The sequence below is a fragment of the Hemiscyllium ocellatum genome, chromosome 11 (genome assembly GCF_020745735.1).
Source record: "Hemiscyllium ocellatum isolate sHemOce1 chromosome 11, sHemOce1.pat.X.cur, whole genome shotgun sequence".
Lineage (NCBI taxonomy): Eukaryota > Metazoa > Chordata > Chondrichthyes > Orectolobiformes > Hemiscylliidae > Hemiscyllium > Hemiscyllium ocellatum.
Window position 1 is genome coordinate 67,149,619 of NC_083411.1, and position 23,272 is coordinate 67,172,890.

Genomic DNA, 23,272 nt, shown 5'->3' on the forward strand with positions numbered 1-23,272 from the left:
CAAACTAACTGATGACAACTCAAGGGGCTAAATATTCCATGTGTCTTTCTCAAAGTTGCTCACCTCGGTAATCCAAACTCTCAAATGCACAAACACAAACCGTGGTGGAATTATATTGCAAACAGCATCATCAATCCTGGATCAATTGTTAAATGTAAATCTGAGATTGAGATCTGAGATGCCGTTTTTAAAAGAAGTATAGCAACTGCTTGGTAAAAGTCTTCCATCTCTTTGTGAATAGGGGAAACATTTCAATTGTGACCTCAGCAATTTGCATAACGTGCTCTGAGGGTTATGGTTTATTGCATGGAAAAGTGTGTCATCTTTCTTAACAAAAACATTTATTGCTAACTTCTGCCTGTTGCCTTGTGCCAACTTAAGTTTGACGGTATCTAGAAAATTAATGCCTTCATTGGGTCTTGTGACTTTAAATTTGATGATTATTGAGGATATTGGCAAGTTCTTCAAATTAAAAATTCTTCTGCAAAAGGCCAAGTACTTTATATGTTAGTGCAAATGCAGGCTGGAATGCTAATAGGTGAATGCAAGACAAAATACACATATAATTGGAAATACAGAAGGCTTCTCGAAAATCAAAGAAATAAACTGGATGCAGTCTGAAGAAAGGCTTCAGACAAAGTTATAACAAAGTTATTTTCATTTCTGCTTCACTCTGTAAACTTGAGGTTCTCCAAACTCTGCTGCCCACATCTTAAGTTGCATTAAGTCCCACTCACCTATCCACTTTTCCTCACTGACTGACAGTGGCTCTGGATCAAACAGCATCTTAGTTTTAAAATGATCACCCTCGTTTTCAAATCACCAACTCTTAGAATTCCCAACAGTGTGGAATGAGGTCGCTCAGCCTTTTGAGTCCACACCGACCCTCTGCAGAGCATCCCACTAAGACTCACTCCCCCTTCCCCCATCCTATCACTGTAACCCTACATTTCCCCTGGCTAATCTACATAGCCTGCACATCCCTGGACACTATGGGCAATTTAGCAAGGCTAATCCATCTAACCTGCACATCTTTGGACTGTTGAGGAAAGCCCATGTGGACACTTTAACCCTCCTTTACCTCTGCAATTTCTCCCTGCCCCGGAACCATGCAAAATATTTGCGTTCCTCTCATTCTGACATCTTGTATATCTGCAATGACAAACAAGGAGCAGGAGCAGGCCAGTCAGCCGCTCAGGTCCGATCCGCCATTTAATAAGTTCACGGCTGATCTGGTTGTAACCTCATTCCACATTCCTGCCTCGCCCAGTAACCATTTCACCTTCTTGCTTACCAAGAATTGACCTACCTCTACCTTAAAACTATTCAAGGACTTGGCTCCCACAATCTTTTCAAAACACTCAAAGGACAAAGAAATGTCCTCCTCTCCATTTTAAATGGGTGACCCTTTGGTTTAAATAGTAGACCCTAGTTCTTGATTCTTCCATAGTCAACCCGCCAATTCTGAGCGTTAGTAAACATTGTCTGAACTGGTTCCAATACAGGTGCAGCCTCCTTTAAATGAGGTGACTAATGCTGTACATATTACCTCAGATCTCAGGTAAACACACTTCAAGTAAAAGAAAAAAGGTAAATGAGTTACCGTCAGGGGACGGAAAGGGAACGGCAGGCAGTATGGGGATCCCTTGTGGCCGTTCCCCTCGACAACAAGTATGCCACTTTGAGAGGAATAACTTACCAGGGTTAAGCAACGGGACACTGGTCTCTGGCACATGGAATCCGTCCTTGTTGCTCAGAAGGGAAGTGGGAAGAGGAGCAGAGCATTTGTCACTGGGGACTCCATGGTTAGGGGGACAAATAGGAGGTTCTGTGGGAACAAGAGAGATTCACGGTTGGTGTGTTGTCTCCCAGGTGCCAGAGTTTGTGATGTCTCTGATCGTGTTTTCGGGATTCTCTGCGGAGGAGGGGCTGCAGCCCCAAGCCGTGGTCCACATAGGTACTAATGACAGAGGTGGGAACAGAGATGGGGAATTAAGGTGGAAATTCAGGGAGCTAGGATGGAAGGTAAGAGCTAGGATGAACAAGGTTGTTATCTCTGGTTTATTACCTGTGCCACGTGCTAGAGAGGCGAGGAATAGGGAGACAGAGGAGTTGAACATGTGGCTACGGGAGTGGTGCAGGAGGGAGGGTTTCAGATAACTGGATAATTGGGGCTTACCCCTTTCTGGGGTAAGTGGGACCTCTACAAATGGGATGATCTTCACCTGAACCAGAGGGATACCAATATCCTGGGAGGGGAAATTTGCTAATGCTCTTTGGGTGGGTTTAAACTAATTCAGCAGGTCATAGGAACCAAAGTAGTAGTTCCAGTATAGAGGAGGTTGAGAGTAGGGAGGTCCGAAATAAGAGTTCAGGGTCGAAGGAAGGCACCAGCAAGCAAGAAGTTAGTTTGAAGTGTGTCTATTTCAACGCTAGGAGCATCCAGAATAAGGTGGGTGAACTCGCAGCATGGGTTAGTACCTGGGATTTTGATGTTGTGGCCATTTCAGAGACATGGATAGAGCAGGAATAGGAATGTTGTTGCAGGTTCCAGGATTTAGATGTTTCAGTAAGAAGAGAGAAGATGGTAAAAGAAGAGGTGGTGCGGCACTGTTAGTCAAGGACAGTATTACAGTTGCAGAAAAGACATTTGAGGACCACTCTACTGAGGTAGTATGGGCTGAGATTAGAAACAGGAAAGGAGAGGTCACCCTGTTGGATGTTTTCAATAGGCCTCCAAATAGTTCCAGAGATGTAGAGAAAAGGATAGCAAAGATGATTCTCGTTAGGAGCGAGAGTGACAGGGTAGTTGTCATGGGGGACTTCAACTTCCCAAATATTGACTGGGATATGCTTTAGATGGGTCATCTTTTGTCCAACATGTGCAGGAGGGTTTCCTGACACAGTATGTAGACAGGCCGACAAGGGGTGAGGCCACATTAGATTTGGTATTGGGTTATGAAGCCAGCCAGGTGTTAGATTTGGAGGCAGGTGAGCATTTTCGTGATAGTGACCACAATTCAGTTGTGTTTGCTTTAACGGTGGAAAAGGATAGGTATAAACCACAGTACACGGGTTATAGATGGGGGGAAGGCAATTATGATGTGATCAGGCAAGCTTTAGGATGCATAGGATGGGGAAGGAAACTGCAGGGCATGGGCACAAGAGAAATATGGAGTTTATTCAAGGAACAACTACTACGTACCCTTGATAGGTATGTACTTGTCAGGCAGGGAGAATGTGGTCGAGCGAGGGAACCGTGGTTTACTCAGGAAGTTGAATCTCCTGTCAAGAGGAAGAAGAAGGATTTTGTTAGGATGAGACGTGAAGGCTCAGTTAGGGTGCTTGAGAGTTAAAAGGTAGCCAGGAAAGACCTAAAGAGAGAGCTAAGACGAGTGAAGAGGGGACATGAGGAGTTGTTGGTGGAAAGGATCAGGGAAACCCTAAAGCTTTGTGCAGGTATACAAGGATAAAACAATGACTAGAGTAAGATTAGGACCAATCAAGGACAGTGGTGGGAAGTTATGTGTGGAGTCCGAGGAGATAGGGGAAGCACTAAATGAATATTTTCCGTCAGTTTTCACACTAGAAAAAGACAATGTTGTCGAGGAGAATACTGAGAAATAGGTTACTAGACCAGCTGGGACTGAGGTTCACAAGGATGAAGTGTTAGCAATTCTGTGTGAAAATAGCTAAGTCCCCTGTGCCAAATGGGATTCTCTGGGAAGTCAGCGAGGAGATTGCCAAGGCTGTGAGTTTGATCTTCATGTCGTCATTGTCTACAGGAATAGTACCAGAAGACTGGAGGATAGCAAATGTTGTCCCCTTATTCAAGAAGGGAAGTAGAGACAACCCTGGAAATTATAGACCAGTGAGCCTTACTTCAGTTGTGGGTAAAGTGTTTGAAAATGTTATAAGCGATAGGATTTATAATCTTCTCAATATGAATAAGTTGATTAGGGGTAGACAACATGATTTTGTGAAAGGTAGGTCGTGCCTCACAAACCTTACTGAGTTCTTTGAGAAGGTGACAAAACAGGTGGATGTGGGTAAAGCGGTTGATGTGGTGTATGTGGATTTCAGCAAGGCTTTTGGTAAGGTTCCCAATGGTAGGCTACTGCACAAAATATGGAGGCATGGGATTAAGGGTGATTTAGTGGTTTGGATCAGATATTTGCAGGCTGAGAAAAGACACAGGGTGGTGGTAGATGGGAAATGTTCATCCTGGAGGTCAGTTACTAGTGGTGTACTGTAACGATCTGTTTTAGGTTCACTGCTGTTTGTAGAAGGATGGGTTAGTAAATTTGAAGACAACACTAAAGTTGGTGGAGTTGTGGATAGTGCCAAAGTTGTTGTAGGATACAGAGGGCTGTATAGATAAGTGGCTGAGCTGGGTTTTCTCCCCACCACCACCCTCCTCTAGCTTATCTCCCCATGCTTCAGGCTCTCTGTCTTTATTCCTGATGAAGGGCTTTTGCACAAAACATCGATTTCGCTGCTCCTTGGATGCTGCCTGAACTGCTGTGCTCTTCCAGCACCACTAATCCAGATTCTGGTTTCCAGCATCTGCAGTCATTATTTTCCACCTCTTAAAGGTAAAAACAGAGTTTAATGCAGGGAAAGTGTGAAGTGATCCTCCTACTGCTACAACTTTGTTCACTCACTGAACCTATATATATTGTTTTTATAACCCCTTCATGCCCTCCTCATAACACCCTTTCCTATCAATCTTTATGCCATCAGCAAAATTGACAACCATACCTTCTGTCCTTTTGCATTCTACATCGTTCAAACATAAACTGTAAACAGTTGAGATCCCAGCATTGAACCCTGAGGCACACCCTTCATTATATGTTGTGAATGTGAAAAGAATTCATTTAAGTGTTCGACACTTGTTAACCGTACTTTACAGTGCCTAGGTCCAAGGCTCTGGAACCTTCTCCCTGCACCTGAATATGTCGGATTCACTTTCCTCCTTAAAGATATTCTGTAAAATCTAATCCTTTGACCAAGCGGTTGATCATCTGACTCATAACACAATATGACATAGGAGCAGAAATTAGGCCATTCAGCCCATTGAGTCTGCTCTGCCATTCAATCATGGCTGATAATTTTCTCAACTCCATTCTCCCACTTTCTCCCTATAATCTTTGACCCCCTTGATACTCAACCTATCTATCTCAGTCTTAAATATTCTCAATGACCTGGCCTCCACAGCCTTCTGTGGCAGTATATTCTATAGATTTGCCACTCTCTGGCTGAAGAAGTTTCTCCTTATCTCAGTTCTGAAAGGTCTTCCCTTTACTCTAAGGCTGTGCCCTTGGGTCCTAGTCTCTCCTACCAATGGAAACAACTTCCCAACATCCACTCTGTCCAGGCCATTCAGGATTCTGTAAGTTTCAATTAGATCCCCCTACAACCTTCCATCCCCATCAAATATAGACCCAGAATAGGGTCCAGAGATATGCAGGCTAGGTGGATCAGCCACGTGTAATACAGGGTATGGGTCTGGTTGGAATGTTGCTAAGGGGGTAGATGGGGACTTGATGGGCTGAATGGCTTTTGCACTGTAGGGATTTTACAATATTTACCTGTCACGATGTAACTCGGGACTCATGACTTGGTTGACTCCTAACTACCTTCAAGTGACCAAACAAGGAACTGAGTTGTTCCAAACAGAACAAAACTACTGCAGATGTTGGAATCTGAAACCAAAAGAGAAAATGCTGGAAAATCTCACCCTTTGACAAAGGGTCAGTTAGACTCGAATCGTCAGCTCTTTTCTCTCCGTACAGATGCTGCCAGACCTGCTGAGATTTTCCAGCATTTTCTCTTTTGGTTTCTAAACTACACGTGTATTGCCTTCCTGGTGCCAGGATCAAAGATGTCTCAGAGGGTGCAGAATGTTCTCAAGGGGAAAGGGCCCAGCAGGAGGTCATTGTACACATTGGAATCAATGATATAAGAGGGGAAAAGGATGAGATTCTGAAGGGAGATTACAGAGAATTTAAAAAGGAGGTTCTTGAGAGTAGTAATATCTGGATTACTCCCGGTGCTACGAGCTAGTGAGGGCAGGAATAGGAGGATAGAGCAGATGAATGCATGGCTGAGGAGCTGGTGTATGGGAGAAGGATTCACATTTTTGGATCATTGGAATCTCTTCTTGAATAGAAGTGACCTGCACAAGAAGGACAGATTGCACCTGAATTGGAAGGGGACTGATATAATGGCAGGGAAATTTGCTTGAACTGCTCAGGAGGATTTAAATTAGTAAGGCTGGTGGGTGTGGGTGGGATCCAGGGAGATAGTGAGGAAAGAGATCAATTTGAGACTTGCACAGTTAGGAACAGAAGCTAGTCAAACAGTCAAGGGCAGGCAGGAACAAAACAGAGAACAACGTAGGACTGAAATTGCATTCATTTCAAAGCAAGAGGCCTAACAGGGAAAACAGATGAACTCAGGGCATGGTTAGGAACATGGGACTGGGACATCATAGCAAATACAGAAACATGGCTCAGTGATGGAAAGGACTGTTCAAGATACAAATGTTACAGGAAGGACAAAAAGGGAGGCAGAGAGGAAGGGGAGTGGCGCTTTTGATAAGGGATAGCATTATAGCTATGTGGGCGGCACGGTGGCACAATGAGCGGCATGGTGGCACAGTAGTTAGCACTGCTGCCTCACAGCGCCAGGGACCTGGGTTCAATTCCCGCCTCTGGCGACTGACTGTGTGGAGTTTGCATGTTCTCCCCGTGTCTGCATGCATTTCCTCCAGGTGCTCCGGTTTCTTCCCACAGTCCAAAGATGTGTGGGCCAGGTGAATTGGACATGCTAGTGTGAGGTAAGGGGTAAATGCATGGGTGGGTTGCGCTTCAGCGGGTCGGTGTGGACTTGTTGGGCCGAAGGGCCTGTTTCCGCACTGCAAGTTATCTAATCTAATCTATCTACAGCTATGCTGAGGGAGGATATTCCCGGATATACATCCAGGGACGTTATTTGGGTTGAAATGAGAAATAAGAAAGGGATGATCACCTTATTGGGATTGTATTGTAGATCCCCTGTCAGCAAGAAATTGAGAAACAAATTTGTAAGGAGATTTCAGTATTTTGTAAGAATAATAGGGTGATTATGGTAGGGGTTTAACTTTCCAAACATGGACTGGGACTGCCATCATATTAAGGGTTTAGATCGAGAGGAATTTGTTAAGTGCATACAAGAAAATTTTCTGATTCAGTATGTAGATGTACCTACTAGAGAAGGTGCAAAACCTGACCTACTCTTGGGAAATAAGGCAGGACGGGTGACTGAGGTGTCAGTGGGGGAGCACTTTGGGGCCAGTGACCATAATTCTATTTGTTTTAAAATAGAGATGAAAAATGTTAGACTAAAAGTTGAAGTTCTAAATTGGAGAAAGGCCAATTTTGACGGTGTTAGGTAAGACCTTTCGAAAGCTGATTGGGGGCAGATGTTCTCAGGAAAAGGGATAGCTGGAAAATGGGAAGCCTTCAGAAATGAGATAACGAGAATCCAGAGAAAGTATATTCCTGTTAGGGTGAAAGGAAAGGCTGGTAGGTATAGGGAATGCTGGATTACTAGAGAAACTGAAGGTTTGGTTAAGAAAAAGAAGGAAGCATATGTTGGGGATAGACAGGATAGATCGAGTGAATCCTAAGAAGAGTATAAAGGCAGTAGGAGTATACTTAAGAGGGAAATCAGGAGGGCAAAAAGGGGACAGACATGAGATAGCTTTGGCAAATAGAGTTAAGGAGAATCCAAAGGGTTTTTACAAAAACATTATGGACAAAAGGGTAACTGGGGGGAGAATAGGGGCCCTCAAAGATCAGCAAGGCAGCCTTTGTGTGGAGCCACAAGAGATGGTGGAGATACTAAACAAATCTTTTGCATCAGTATTTACTGTGGAAAACTACATGAAAGATATTGAATGAATGCAAAAATGCCCATATGACAGAGGAGGAAGTGCTGGCTGTCTTGAAATGCATAAAATTGGATGAATCCCCAGGACCTGATAGGTGTATCTGAGAACTTTGTGGGAAGCTAGCAAAGCAATTGCTGGGCCTCTTGCTGAGATATTTGTATCATTGATAGTCACAGGTGAGGTGTCAGAAGACTGGAGGTTGGCAAACGTGATGCCACTATTTAAGAAATGTGGTAAGGACTGACATCAGTGGTGGGCAAGTTGTTGGAAGGAATCCTGAGGGACAGGATATACATGTATTTGGAAAGGCAAGAACTGATAAGTGTTAGTCAACATGGGTTTGAGCGTGGGAAATTGTGGGAAAAGATTTGCGAAACCATGATAGGCCCACAAAAGCAAATTGACCGAATTGTACCAGGACACCCAGACTACCCGAGCAGCTCACAAACCGGGTCAGACGGCAGACAGACAGTGGAATACGCTTTAAGCTCCCATGGACATGACAGAGATCTCAAGCCCTAGGGGCAGTTTCAAACCCGACAACTCCAAAGCCACACAAAGAGCAGGACAGACAGACAGGCATCAAGAACAGGACAATGGAAGCACCTCACCACTTCAGATTTAACACCTACCTGTGAAGATGAATGGAACCATGATACTGTCGGGATGTTGCATTGTGTGAAGGAACAGGACATTCAGATTAGATTAGATTAGATTACTTACAGTGTGGAAACAGGCCCTTCGGCCCAACAGGTCCACACTGACCCGCCGAAGTGCAACCCACCCATACACCTGCATATACCCCTTACCTAATACTACAGGCAATTTAGCATGGCCAATTCACCTGACCCGCACATCTTTGGACTGTGGGAGGAAACCGGAGCACCCGGAGGAAACCCACGCAGACACGGGGAGAACGTGCAAACTCCACACAGTCAGTCGCCTGAGGCGGGAATTGAACCCAGGTCCCTGGCGCTGTGAGGCAGCAGTGCTAACCCACCGTGCCGCCCGTGGTAAGCGGCTAAATTAATTTTCAAATTTAACAAACTGGCAGCCAGCTGCTGCTGCAATTTGGAATGTGAGTAATGATTTAGGCCTGTGGAGGTGAGCATTTGGCTCCTAAATTGTTAAAAGACTTTTAAGCTGCCATTTCTGGGCCTGAGGACATCGTCTGGTGGGAAAATAAGTTAACCGGCAGCCGGTAATTCAGTGCTACACAGCGTGGAGTGGGCTTGTGGAAGTCGTCACCTGTGCTAAATTAACTACCTGAAATTTTACAACAAACCTTAATTTGGCCCACGCGTGATTCACCTTGGGCCAGACTTGCTGCCACGAACCTGTTCTAGCCAGGAGAAAGACGGTCGGGCAGAGAAAGCTTGGCACCATACGTGGAGAGACCGCTCATCAAATTCTCACTTTACTACTGATACATCCAGCTCGAACAAAATTGACTCAGGCCCAGCTGTGTTGTCCTGTCCTGTGGTTTCTAAGTGTTTGTTTTGGGTATGTCTGCTTGCTCTGTGCTTACTGAGTGCTGCTTTGCCAATTTCAGGTGTCCCACCTGGCTGTGCTTGTTCAGCACTGAAGTGTTTGCTAACTTTGTGGTGAGCGATTACAGGCTTGAGTAGCTTTCATTGCCCAGCCTGTCAATCACTCACTGCCTGTATGCTGTTCGCTCTCTATGTCTGTTTTTTACCCTCGAAACCTAATGCAGCACTTAAGACATCCAGGATGCCATGGGGGCATGGACATCCACCGTCTGCCGGGAGATGCCAGCTGTGGGAGCTGGGTAACCTCAACCATGTGGTGAGAACGGCCCGGGGCAGAAAATGAAGGAGAGTACCCTGAAAAGGCATGGTAAATACATTGACTGTAAGAACAAGGGAGGAGATGCTCTTGTTACACCTGGGTCACCTGTAGACACTGTGCTAAAAGACACAGGGGACAGCCGTTACATTACTCCCTTCACAAGGGACCCTTACACCTGGTCCCATGGAACTGGCCATGTAGGGGGCACTTCTAAATTGATTACTGGACCACGACTATTACTGTGTGGCATGTTGCAATGTCTTGCAAACTTTTGGGACATTGCCAAACACCACCAGCCCCCTAAAGATAAAGGCAGCAGCAATAAAACCCTGACTGCAGAGACCCCTACCACCCCGGGCACAGCCCCGCCACCCTACCCCCCGCAATACCCTAAACTTCCCTTACTGGTCCTAGAGCCAGACCCACTGCTAAATGAAGTGGCTGCCTTTGTTACCATGCAGCCCAGGAGAAGCTCGCAGCAGGATACAGCAGGCGCTGAGCATTCTGAGTCACTACCGCTGCCTCACTCAGACAATAACGTCAGGCTCACACACAACACAGTTACTGCCCTGAAAAACCAGGGCACTGAATGCCAGCCTCCACGCATTATGATTGGATCTACTCCCCTTGATAAGCTCTGGACTCATGCAAAGGTCCAGGCCATGTTACAGGATGCCCCAGACCCATTGCAAAGACCACTCGCATTTTATAATTGGCTGCTACAAACTTCCACCATTTACAACTGTCTGCCACAAGATGTGCGGACCCTGTTATAACTCGCCTATGGTACCCACTGGGCGACCATACACTCTACCATTAACTTCCCCACCCTGGGACACTGCTGCAGATGGCTGGACAGCACTGTAAAAGAGGTGATAAAAACTAGTACAAGGCAGCATGTAGACTCTGATGCTGTTACCTGGTGTTTGCAGAAAACAGACGAGCCCCTGCCAGATTTCATTGCCCTCTTTAGGGAGGTCTGGGACTCTTCAGCTGGCATCCCCTTAACAGAGAATGAGAAGCTGGCTCTACAGACTCTCATCAATTGCATGCTCCCTATATATGCCCATGTATATAAGCCACATAACTTAACCAGGCAAACAATGTACTGGTGTAGGCAGCCAGGCCGCTCCATCCCCCCCTCCCTCCCCACAGGCACAGCAGCCTCAGCACCCCCCACCCCACAGAAGCAGCCTCACCAGGCTGCCTACACTATGGCTGATCCCTTCCCCTGTGCCCCTGAAACTAACTGGGGCTGCCGCGAGAGGGAGGTTCTGCAGGCGGTCTCAATACATTTCTCCAACTCCCCATCGGAGAACCCGATGATGGATGTGGAAGTTGGGGGCAGGGGGCAGCTCATCTCCTTTCTGGTGGATTCCGCGGTCCCCCACTCATCTGCGCCTCCCTCTGTGGACCTGTCCCTGAGTTCCAAGACTGTCTGTACAGTAGGGGTTTTCGGGAGGGCCCATGACAGAGCCACTCGCCCAACCCGTGAACTTTAGTGTCAGACCAGCCACTGTCCCTGACGCGGCCATCATTTCCGCTACTTGCCCAGTCGCCCTCCTGAGTCGACAGAATTTATGCAAACTAAATGTCAGCATTCACTGTTCCCTGGAGGGCCTCACACTGGAGATCTCAGACACCCACTATTCCATGTTGCAGGCAGCAATCACCCGCATCCCGGAACCCCCAAATCAGACAGGCTCCTGGTACGCCTGGTCCTGCCCCATCACCCCTACCTGCGCTCTTCTTGACCCCCTCCTTTCCCTGTTATCAATGGCCCCTTCATCCCCCACTTTATCTTTCCTCCGCTGGGTAATACCGACAGGCCACTTTGTCTGTCTGTTCCACTGCGTGGCTTCCGGCCCACAGGGACCGGCATCAGCACATGCTGCCCCCGCGGACCCCCACCTCGCCCTCCCCTCCATGCTAGCACTCACTGACCTGGGCTTTGTGGGAGCACAGGGAGTGGCAGCAGAAATACAGCTTGACAGGCAATAGGGCTGCATTGTTCTGCAACCGCCCAATGGCTGTTCCATACATTCCCCGGGGGTCCCTCAGGATTTAGGCTACATGATGGTGTGCCTAAAGGGGCGCCCCCTCCACTTTGCGCCCCTCGGTCAAGCCCCTATCCATCCAGGAGAGATTGCCCAACTTGAGCAGAAGGTGTTCTGTGTGCGCTGCACTCCTGCAACACTCCAGGCCACTTTCATCTAGCTAGCCTCAGACACTGCCACCTGGAGAACTGGTTATGAGGTCGCTTTACTGTCCAAAGCCAACCTGTCCCTACAATGTACTCCTGCACTGAACCCCGCCACCCTGCTCCCACTCACTCAGAACGCCATTGCGGACGAACCATGACCGTTTAGACCTTGTTCAGCGGGTTGTCATTCCATGGCCTGACCTCTCTGAAACACCTCTAGACAACCCTGACCTCAATACTCTATACAGATAGCTCATCCTTCAGGCCCTCAGACCACTGTACACTGGCAGGGTATCCCGTCTGCTTCCCTTTCACAGTCCTATAGGCAGCTGCACTGCCAGATGGCCCAGCCTGCAGAGCTGTTTGTGCTCACTTGAGCTTGTATCATTGCTAAAACACTCACAGCAAATATTTATACAGACTCCAGATATGCCTTTGGAGTCGTCCATGATTTGGGCACACTCTGGAAACAGAGAGGCTTCATCACGTCAACAAGGAGGCCACTACAACACGCTGCACTGATTTCTAATCTCCTGGACGCAGTCCTGTTACTTTCGTCCGAGCAATTATCAGATGCACAGCCCACATCTCTGCCACTGACCCAGTCACCCCCGGGAATGCCTCAGCTGACACAGCAGCCCGGGAAGCCACACTGCGCCCCACCACTTACATCCTGCAGGCCCCCAGAATGGCGAAGGCCCCAGTATTCCCTGACCCCACAGAGACAGCGTGAGCTGCCCAACAAGCTGCTCCACGACAGGAAAAGGACAGTTGGGCCCCACATCAGAGCCACATAATCTCCTTCCCACAACCTGCTAGTGCACCGCATCATTTGCCCAAGAGCCCACCTACACACACTGGCCCTAGCAGCCCACGGCATTGGCCACATTGGCAAGAGTGGCATGATGCACACTGTCAATCAGTCCTGGTATGCATCGAGATTCACTGCCGCTGCCCAAGCCCTGCTGTCATAGTGCCCGATCTGCCCGCCGAACAATACAGGGAAGCCTGTCGCCATATATGACCACCTGTCAGTTTCTGAGGGGCCTCTTAGCCACTTACAGATTGACTTCACATACATGTCCTGAAAACAGGGTTACAAGTACATCCTGGTCATCATGGACATGTTCTCCAAATGGGTAGAGGCATTTCCCACAAGAAAGGATGACTTACGTACAGTGGTTAAATGCCTTCTAAAGGATGTCATCCCCAGATTTGGAGTCCCCAGAAGCATAGGGATGGACAGGGGGACTCACTTCACTGCTAGGCTTACGACTGGCATTAGCGAGGCTCTTGGGGTACTATGGCGACACCACATACTCTACCAACCCCAGTCTTCAGGCATGGATGAACGGATGAATGGCGCCCTGAAGACCACACTGATAAAAATCACACAAGAAACAGGACTGACCTGGCCAGACGCCTTGCCACTTGCCCTCTATACTATATGTGCGCAGGCACACCGCATGACTGCGCTCACCCCTTTTGAAGTACTTATGGGCGGCCAGACCCCAAAACTCAACAGACACAACCCTTCTTCTGGCACAAGAGGCCCTGCTAGATTATATCTAGTCCCTTAGCAGGAGCATTAGTGCTACGCCCGACCAGGTCAGGGCCGCTTTGCCCACACCCCAAGCAGCGCCCATTCATCCGTTCTGACCCGGGGACTATGTCATGATCAAATCACTTGAAAAAGATTCTCTCTCCCCTAGGTGGAAAGGCCCGTACCTGATCCTAATGATGACCCGGACTGCTGTGGAACTGGAAGGACGGTCCAAATGGACTCATGCCACCCGCTGCAAGAGGGCTCCACAACCAATGACCAGGGACCACACAGAGGTAGGCATCACTCCGACAACTGAGGATGGATCCAACTGCTCACAACAGCCATTACCATCAGCTCCCTCGGCCTGATCTGTCTGACCAACACACCGTGACTTGCTGGTAAAATGGGACGAAGGGCAACACATTTCATAACCCGCTGTGACTTACGGGCCAACATCTTCCTCAAAATGGCCCATGGGTATGCCCAATGATTTAATCAGACCCACTGCTGGGTCTGTACTAGGGTCCCTGTCCACTTTCATGGGGGTATTCCCTTAGCCTCAATCCCCTCAAACATCTCTGACATGGCAGAGTGGTGGCTAGACCCAGACTGATTCCCTGGCCATGCCGAACTATGGGTACAACAGCGCAGCCTTCTGGAGATGGGCGGGTTATCGCCCGGACAAATTTAAAGGGTGGTTTTACCCGGCCTACACACTTTCCCATGAGCCCCCAGCCCTGACCATTGCTGGCCCTGACACAGATGGGTCATCTGCGGGTTCCATCTGGTTGAAACGCACACAGCCATCCAGGTGGGAGGCTGACTGGAGCCAGTACACTGACTCCCTGGTCCTAACTCCTGCAGCACATTGATGCACAGCAGAAGGCAGCATTTTAAACCAACAGGTCCTCAACAGGACCAGCCAGAGCAACACCTTCCTCACCATCTGAACAGGGACCTAGACCCATCACCTCCAGACCTACAACAGCACCTATGTTATCTGTGGCCGCAAAGCTTACCCTTGGCTGCTGGTATCATGGACTGGTAGCTGTTATGTCAGGTAGGCCACACTATTCATGTATCACTCTCAGTCCCCTCCCTTCCCAAAACCCATGACCCACAGCAGATGAGCCCTCGCTGCCATTGAAGCAGATCTCTACCTGATGTCACCCCACTCTGCAACCCTACGGTTACAGGTAGAAGCCCACAAACTCGCAGCCACACTACAGGAGGTAGCAAACTCCACAGCAGACACACTCGCCCAGTTGAATGCCATCTGTACTGTGGCTCTGCAGAACAGGATGGCCTTGGACTACCTGCTCGCTGTTATTGGTGCTGACTGCTGCACTTCCATTCCTGACCGCAGTGAAAACATCACAGACCTGGGGTAAAAAATGAGGTCTGCAGATGCTGGAGATCACAGCTGAAAATGTGTTGCTGGTTAAAGCACAGCAGGTCAGGCAGCATCCAAGGAATAGGAAATTCGACGTTTCGGGCATAAGCCCTTCATCAGGAATGAGGAGAGTGTGCCAAGCAGGCTAAGATAAAAGGTAGGGAGGAGGGACTTGGGGGAGGGGCGATGGAGACCTATCACATCTCCATCGCCCCTCCCCCAAGTCCCTCCTCCCTACCTTTTATCTTAGCCTGCTTGGCACACTCTCCTCATTCCTGATGAAGGGCTTATGCCCGAAACGTCGAATTTCCTATTCCTTGGATGCTGCCTGACCTGCTGTGCTTTAACCAGCATCACAGACCTGGCCCAACATATCCGGCAGGCAGCTTCTGTCCTACATGACCAGAACACCCGTTGGGACCTATGGGACTGGGCAGGCTCCTGGCTGGGGTCATGGGGCACAGCTCTACTGCAGGGACTGATATCCCTCATTGCTAGCCTTATAACGCTAGCCATGGCCATCCGATTGTGCTGCTCATGCCTATGTGCAATCCTGTTACCCTCTGCTCCCGTCACCACTCAGCTAGCACAAATCCAGTGGGAGATCATCCCTGCCCCGGGATAGCCTCAGACATTGAGAGCTACCTGTCTGATACGGAGCGCCCCCTCCTCCCCCCCCCCCCACAACCTGAGAATTCCCCTGGCTCTGGCTACATTGTCCCCTTCTCGTCCCTCCCCTAACCAAAAAAAGGGGGGAATTGTGGGAAAAGATTTGCTAACCCACGATAGGCCCACAAAGGCAAATTGGCCAAATTGTACCAGGACACCCAGAATTCCTGAGCAGCTCAGGAACTGGGTCAGATGGCAGGCAGACAATGGAATACACTTTAAGCTCCCATGGACATGGCAGAGATCTCAAAGCCCTAAGGGCAATCTCACAACCCAGCAACACCAAAGCCACACAAAGAGCAGGACAGACAGACAGGCACCACAGGACAATGGAAGCACCTCACCACTCCAGAAGAGACTTACTGGGACTTACTTAACACCTACTGGGAAGAGGAATGGAAACTTGACACTGTCAGGATGTTGCATTGTGTGAAGGAACAGGACATTCATTCAATAAACTGTTTTCCAATTAGCATCCTTGTAACTAGCTTACTCCATTTCCAGATACATTGTAGTTTACCATTTCTTAATCCATGTCATTGGGCAGCATTACTATAAAACTGATCTCATCCTCAGCTTTGGGAAGAGAAATCTGATCTACCTGTCCGTATTGTCAGTTCTGTGTCAGCTGGTCTGTTTTCTCCTCCAGTGATATCACTTGCAATAAACTGTTTGTCAATTTCACTTCGAGCGGATTTTGTGATCTCTAACCTACTGGGCACAGTTCTCTGACAGAAATCATGTCTCACAAACTTGATTGAGTTTTTTGAAGATGTAACAAATAGGATTGATGAGGATAGAGCAGTAGATGTGATCTATATGGACTTCAGTAAGGCATTCGACAAGCTTCCCCATGGGAGACTGGTTAGCAAGGTTACGGGGAGAGCTAGCCATTTGGATACTGAACTGCTCAAAGGTAGAAGACAGACGGTGGTGGTGGAGGGTTGTTTTTCAGACTGGAAGCCTGTGACCAGTGGAGTGCCACAAGGATCAGTGCTGGCCCACTCCTGTTTGTCATTTATATAAGTGATTTGGATGTGAGTATAAGAGGTGTAGCTAGTAAGAATGCAGATGACACCAAAATTGGAGATGTAGTGGTCAGCGAAGAAAGTTACCTCAGATTACAACAGGATCTTGGTCAGATGGGCCAATGGGTTGAGAAGTGGCAGATGGAGTTTAATTCAGATAAATGCGAGTTGCTGCATTTTGGGAAAGCAAATCTTAGCAGGATTTATACACTTAATGGTAAGGTCCTAGAGTGTGGTGCTGAACAAAGAGACCTTGGAGTGCAGGTTCATAGCTCCTTGAAAGTGGAATCGCAGGTAGATAGGATAGTGAAGGCGGTATTTGGTATGCTTTCCTTTATTGGTCAGAGTATTGAATACAGGAGTTGGGAGGTCATGTTGCAGCTGTACAGGACATTGGTTACACCGTTGGAACATTGTGTGCAATGCTGGTCTCCTTCCTATCAGAAGGATGTTGCGAAACTTGAAAGGGTTCAGAAAAGATTTACAAGGGTGTTGCCAGGATTGGAGGATTTGAGCTATCGGGAGAGGTTGAATAGGCTGGGGCTGTTTTCCCTGGAGCATCGGAAGCTGAGGGGTGACCTTATAGAAGTTTACAAAATTATGAGGGGCATGGATAGGATAAACAGACAAAAGTCTTTTCCCTGGGATGGGGAGTTGAGAACTAGAGGGCATACGTTTAGGGCGAGAGGGGAAAGATATAAAAAAGTCCTAAGGGGCAACATCTTCCACACAGAGGGTGGTATGTGTATGGAATGAGCTGCCAGAGGAAGTGGTGGAGGCTGGTACAATTGCAACATTTAAAAGGTGGGTATATGAAAAAGAAGGGTTTGGGGGGGATATGGGCCAGGTGCCTTCAGATGGGACTAGATAGGGCTGGCATAGACGAGTTGGACTGTACATCTCTATGACTCTGTACGTCCACCTTGTCACCAGATAGAACAGTGGTGAACCCAGCTCTGTCAATTCTGCAAAGTCCTCCTGACTGGCATTGGATGATCTTGCAAATATTGAGAGCGCTGTCACATAATCTAGTTGGGCCTGACAGTTCTACTTACTGAAATGTACTTTACAATGATTAGACAACACAATCGCTGACTATGTTCTGTCAACAGTAGCACTCCACTTAACCTAAATAAGGTGAAAACTTGAAGTTACAAATCCAATTTCATACCATCCAGGACATACAGCACATGTTACACTGTGTTAATCCACAACTAAAGGATCACACCAGCACTTGGCAACCTTGCCATCATGAATGACAGTGGGCAATTAAATGAGCAGCCAGAGGTGGCATCTCTCCAAATATCCATATGTTGAATGATGGAGGGACACCAGCCAATCAAATGCAAACGACGTCAAGAGCTGTGATCTGATTGGCTAGTTATTTGATGATGTCCCAGGCTGCCTCAATTTCTTACCATGTAATCCCATATTGTAGCTTCATCAAAATGGCACATGGTCTTCACATATGGTCACGCCCTGCATTTTCTTCTGCTCTCTTCACTGAAGCTGGACTGATCTATGGCTGGACAGCAACAAGAGAAAGAGGATTTGCCGGGCTGCGAGTTAGAACATTTTTCAACTAGATTAGATAGTTTATAATGGCCTGGGAATCCACGGTTTTGGCTGTTACATGGGTTCCAAATCTATGTTGTTTAACATGGTGGAAGCGGGAGATCACACTTTATTGTTTTGGTTATGGCTTGTCATCTAAGGTGTGTGATTTATACAGATTTTAATAGCATTTACTAGCAGTTTGTAGGTTGGTGTGTGTTCGTAGATATAACTACCTTTTCAGTAGCTGTGGTGATTTTTTTAGATAGAGATTAATTAGAGCATGCTTATATTGCAAGAGTTTTATAGACACTGTTTATTCTCTGCAGTGCATTAGGTCTCAATTAGAAGGTTTTGGAAAATTATATGGGTGTTTCAAGCTTAGAGAAAACACCTATAGCTTAATCAAGTTTTTCAGTTTCAGTTGTCTTAGTTGAAACTGGATGGCTGAATGTGTTGCTCTGAAGAAAAGGAGACAGTTTGAAACAATAACAAAACAGATGGCCTTGGTGTAGAATTTAACCTCAAACAGAAGTTTTGGCTAAAACCCTGAACGGGATATTTAAAGCTGAGAATGTCTGCACAGGAGGCTGTATGAAGACTACACTCAAGAAAAAGGTGTTATCAGATTCACCAAACTAAGAACTGAAGCTAGAGACAAGCCAAACACCGTCTGATAGGGAAAGAAAGTCTCTCTGGTGTTGGAGAACTCTGACGGATTGTTAGGAATTTTGTAAACAGCTTGGTTTATTCTTATGTAGGGAACTTTTATTTTATTGATGAAAATCAAGTCTGCAGCAATAAAGGGCATGTTTGACAAAGACAACATGGTTGAAATAAAATGTCAAAAAATGCAATCGATTAAGCCAGATTTCAGCATTGGATCCAACTTGTCCAGCAATAGCATCAGGTAGGTTCATAACACTCCACTCAAACTGTGAAGGAAAAGAATTCAATAACTGCACAGAATAAAGGACATTGCTGACAACTTAGTTTAGTTCTTGCTTTTGTTGCTACTTTATTCCCCTCCTGTACAGGTTAGCACAACTACAATTATGTGGCATTTTGTAGCATCAATTGGATAGAATGTTTAACATGAAACAGGTGTTTTATTCCCATATTTGGAGATCAAAATCTTCTCTAATTCAGTCAATTTAATCTCCAGAGTGATTAGTTTCTTTAACATTTCATCCTGAATGGCAATCTTTTTTTTCATAGACTCCATGTTGTCGACACTGTAAGAAGAATGCTCAGAAACCATATAGGCATTTTGTGATTCAGACTTCTTGGGAACTGTTCCACTTTCATCCAGCTGATAGTTATCCTGTGACAACATACAATTAGAATATTAATGCTTTAATTAGAGGCACTATTCACTACCGCTCATTGCAGTAAACTGTTGTGTCAGCGGACTGTTGAGTGCTATGTGCACTAATTGACGCGATTAATTTCATGCTCTGGATCAAAGGAATAATTTTTCGCACAAACTGGCTTAGTTCCATTCCACTATTTCTCAACAATCTTCAGAATATTGCACTTTAAAATACAGGAGAATACAAGGCCTTACTTTGGTAAAGGGCTGTTTTCCCTGGAGTGTGGAAGGCTGAGAGGTGACCTTATAAAAAAGGTTTATAATATCATTAGGGTCATGGATAGGGTAAATAGACAAAGGTCTGCAAGCCTGGGCTGGGAGAGTCCAGAATTAGAAGGCATAGGTTTAAAGGTGAGAGGGGAAAGATATAAAAGGGACCTAAGGGGCAACTTTTTCACGCAGAGGTAGTGTGTGGACGGAATGAATTACCAGATCAAGTGGTGGAGGCTGCTACAATTGCAACATTTAAAAGGCATCTGAATGGATATATGGATAGGAAAGCTGTAGAGGGATATGGGCCAAGCACTGATAAATGAGACTAAATTAGGTTAGTACATCTGGTCAGCATGGACGAGTTAGACCAAAGAGTCTGTTTCTGTGCTGTACATCTCTACAACTCAGACTCTTTCCCCACTCCTGTTCATGCTTTGGAGGTTGAGACACACACCAGATGTACGCCACAAAATAAGTTAGAGATAAGAAGCCCACATCACTTCAGCCCCACCTTCAGTGAGGTATGAACACTGTTTCCTTGGCATTCAAACAGCATTTCCCAAAAGGAAATCAATAGTAAGTAGCAGGAATCTATTTCAGCATTGGTACTATTGGCACCTTCCTGGTACAGACGGAGAATGTGATTGCAGCTGATTCCCTCCCACCACACACACACGTACACATTTTTAGGCACATCTCCAGGCTGAACAACTAACATTTTCAACAAACGTATATCGAGGACAGGCTGATGCCTCAAGGTTTTAATGGCTAGTGCTACGGCAGGGGTCAACGACATGAAGTGGTTTAGCACTTGTGCTTCCAAAACCTTTTCCAGTTAGATCACATTTACAAGAAAAAAAATAACAGCAGCAGCTTTTGTTGTGAGGTGAAATACTAATCATTACATTGCACTTTGTAGCTTGAAGTGATTTTATTAGAGAGCGGAGTACTCCAAATAAATCAGAGGAGTCGTGTAGCTACACAATAATTATAAATAACGACTTTGATTCAGGAACCCAATGGGAAGACAATAGCCGACTGGTATTATTGCTAGACTATTAATCTAGAAATTCAGCTAATGTTCCGTGGGCACTGAATCCTGCCATGGCAGATGGTGGCATTTCAATTCAATAAAAAATTGTCTGGAATTAAGAATCTACTGATGACTATGAAAGCAAAGCATTGTCGCCGGTCAGAAAACCCATCTGGTTCACTAATGCTCTTCAGGACAGGAAATCTGCCATCGTCACCATTTTCTTGGCTGCAGAGTCATCTTCAGGTTAAACTTGGGCAAGGAAACCTCCTGAATACCAGTTGTGAATGATGGCGGACTCACTGGTGAAAACAGCGGCACCACAAGTATGTCCATCCTCAATGATGGAAGACACCAGCACATTAGTGTAAAAGGTCAGGCTGAAGCTTTCGCAGCATTCTTCAGCCAGAAGTGCTGAGTGAATGATCCATCTCAGCCTCTTCCAGTGGGTTCCCAGCATCACAGATACCAGTCTTCAGCCAATTCAGTTCATCCCACATGATGTCAATAAACAGCTGGAGGCACTGATGGTCTGTGCTCCAGAACTTGCTGCTCCCCTAACGAAGCTCTTCCTTTATAGATACAACACTGGAATCTACACAACAATGTGGAAGATTATCCAGGAATGTCCGATACACCAATCCAACCCAGCCAATTACCACCGCATCAATCTACTTTTGATCATCAGTGAAGTGATGGAAGATGTCATCAACAGTGCTATCAAGCAGCACCTGCTCAGTGATGCCCAGTCTGGATTCCATCAAGGCCACCCAGCTCCTGACCTCATTACAATCTTGGCTCAAACATGGACAAAAGAGCTGAATTCCAGAGGGGAGGCGAGAGCGATAGCCCTTGACATCAAGGCTGCATTTGACTGAGGGTGGCCTCAAGAAGCCCGAGCAAAACTAGAATCAGTGGGTATTGGAGGCAAATTCTCTGCTGGTTCGAGTTTTACCTGGCACATTAGAAGATGGTTATGGTTGTTGGAGGTCAGTCATCTCAGCTCCAGAACATCTCTGCAGAAGTTCGTCAGGGTAGTGTCTTCAGCCCAATCATCTTCCAGTTGCTCAATGACCTTCTCTCCAGCATGAAGTCAGAAGTGGGGTGTTGCCCAGTGACATCACGAATGATGCTGAGCGTGGTCTTGGGTTTCTGAGCATGCACATTGATGTTCAAATGCAACAAGGTCTGGACAATATCAAGGGTCTGGTGTTTAGATAGTCTGTTATTGGAAATGGTCATTGCCTGACATGTGTGTGTGGCGGGAATGTCACTGACCACTTGTCAGCCCAAACCTGGATATTGTCCAGGCTTGCCTTAGCAAATGGCAAGTAGTATTCACATCACAGAAGCGTTGGGCAATGACCATCTCCAATAATAGACGATCTAAACACCAAACTCTTGATATCCAAACGTATGACCATCATTGAATCCCCCACTATCGTCCTTGCAGTTACCATTGACCAAAACAAAAATGTACCATTTCAACACAGGTCAGAGCAGGTCAGAGGTTAGGACTATTGCGATGAGTAACTCACTTCCTGACTCTCCAAAACCTGTCCATCAGTTACAAGGTACAAGTCAGAAGTCTGACCAAATACTCCCCTCTTGCCTGGATAGAGGCAGCTCCAATGACACTTAAGAAGATAGATCCAGAAGAAAGCAGCCCACTTGATTGGCACCACACCCACAAGCATCCATTCCCCTAAGGTATACATTGACACTCAGTAGTTGCATCTCCAAGATGCACTGCAGAAATTCACCAGAGATCTTTCAGCAGCACCTTCCAAACCCACAACCACTTCCATCCAGAAGGGCAAAGGAAGCAAATACATGGGAACACCACCACCTGCAAATTCCCCTCCAAACCAATCACCATCCTAAGTTGGAAATATATCCCCATTCCTTCACTGTCACTAGGTCAAAGCCCTAGAATTCCTTCTCCAAGGGTATTATAGCTCAATCTACAGCACGTGGACTGCAGCAGTTCCAAAGGCAGCACACCAGCACCTTCTCAGGGCTAACTAGGGACAGGGAACAAATGCTACCCTACCATAATGAATGAATTTTTAAAAAATTAAATGATCTGCAATTATCAATTCTTAAATTCTGAATGTGTTTTGAAAACTTCTTAAAATATAACAACCAATAGCTGAGAAGCTATGAATATTTCATGAACTAGTTTTAAAAAAAAACTACAGATTTTTTTTCTACTGATACAATAAATAATGTTGCATTTATGCTTCTGCAATTATGAATTCAATCATAGACATTTCGCAATTTACTACATTTTCTCAGTACTGCCAAATTTGTCCCTCCCAATTTTTCTTGGAGTTTATGAAAAAGGCTGCTCAGGCAAAATCGTGTTGACGTTTTTATTAAAAAGGTCAAACCATCACGTCGCTTATAGCTGGGAGGTTTACGGCTCAGTGTAGCAAACTCTGACCATGTCTCCTCCCAGTGTTTAAGATGGTAATCCTGATCCAACAAGAATACACAATGAAGTGTTGTGGTGA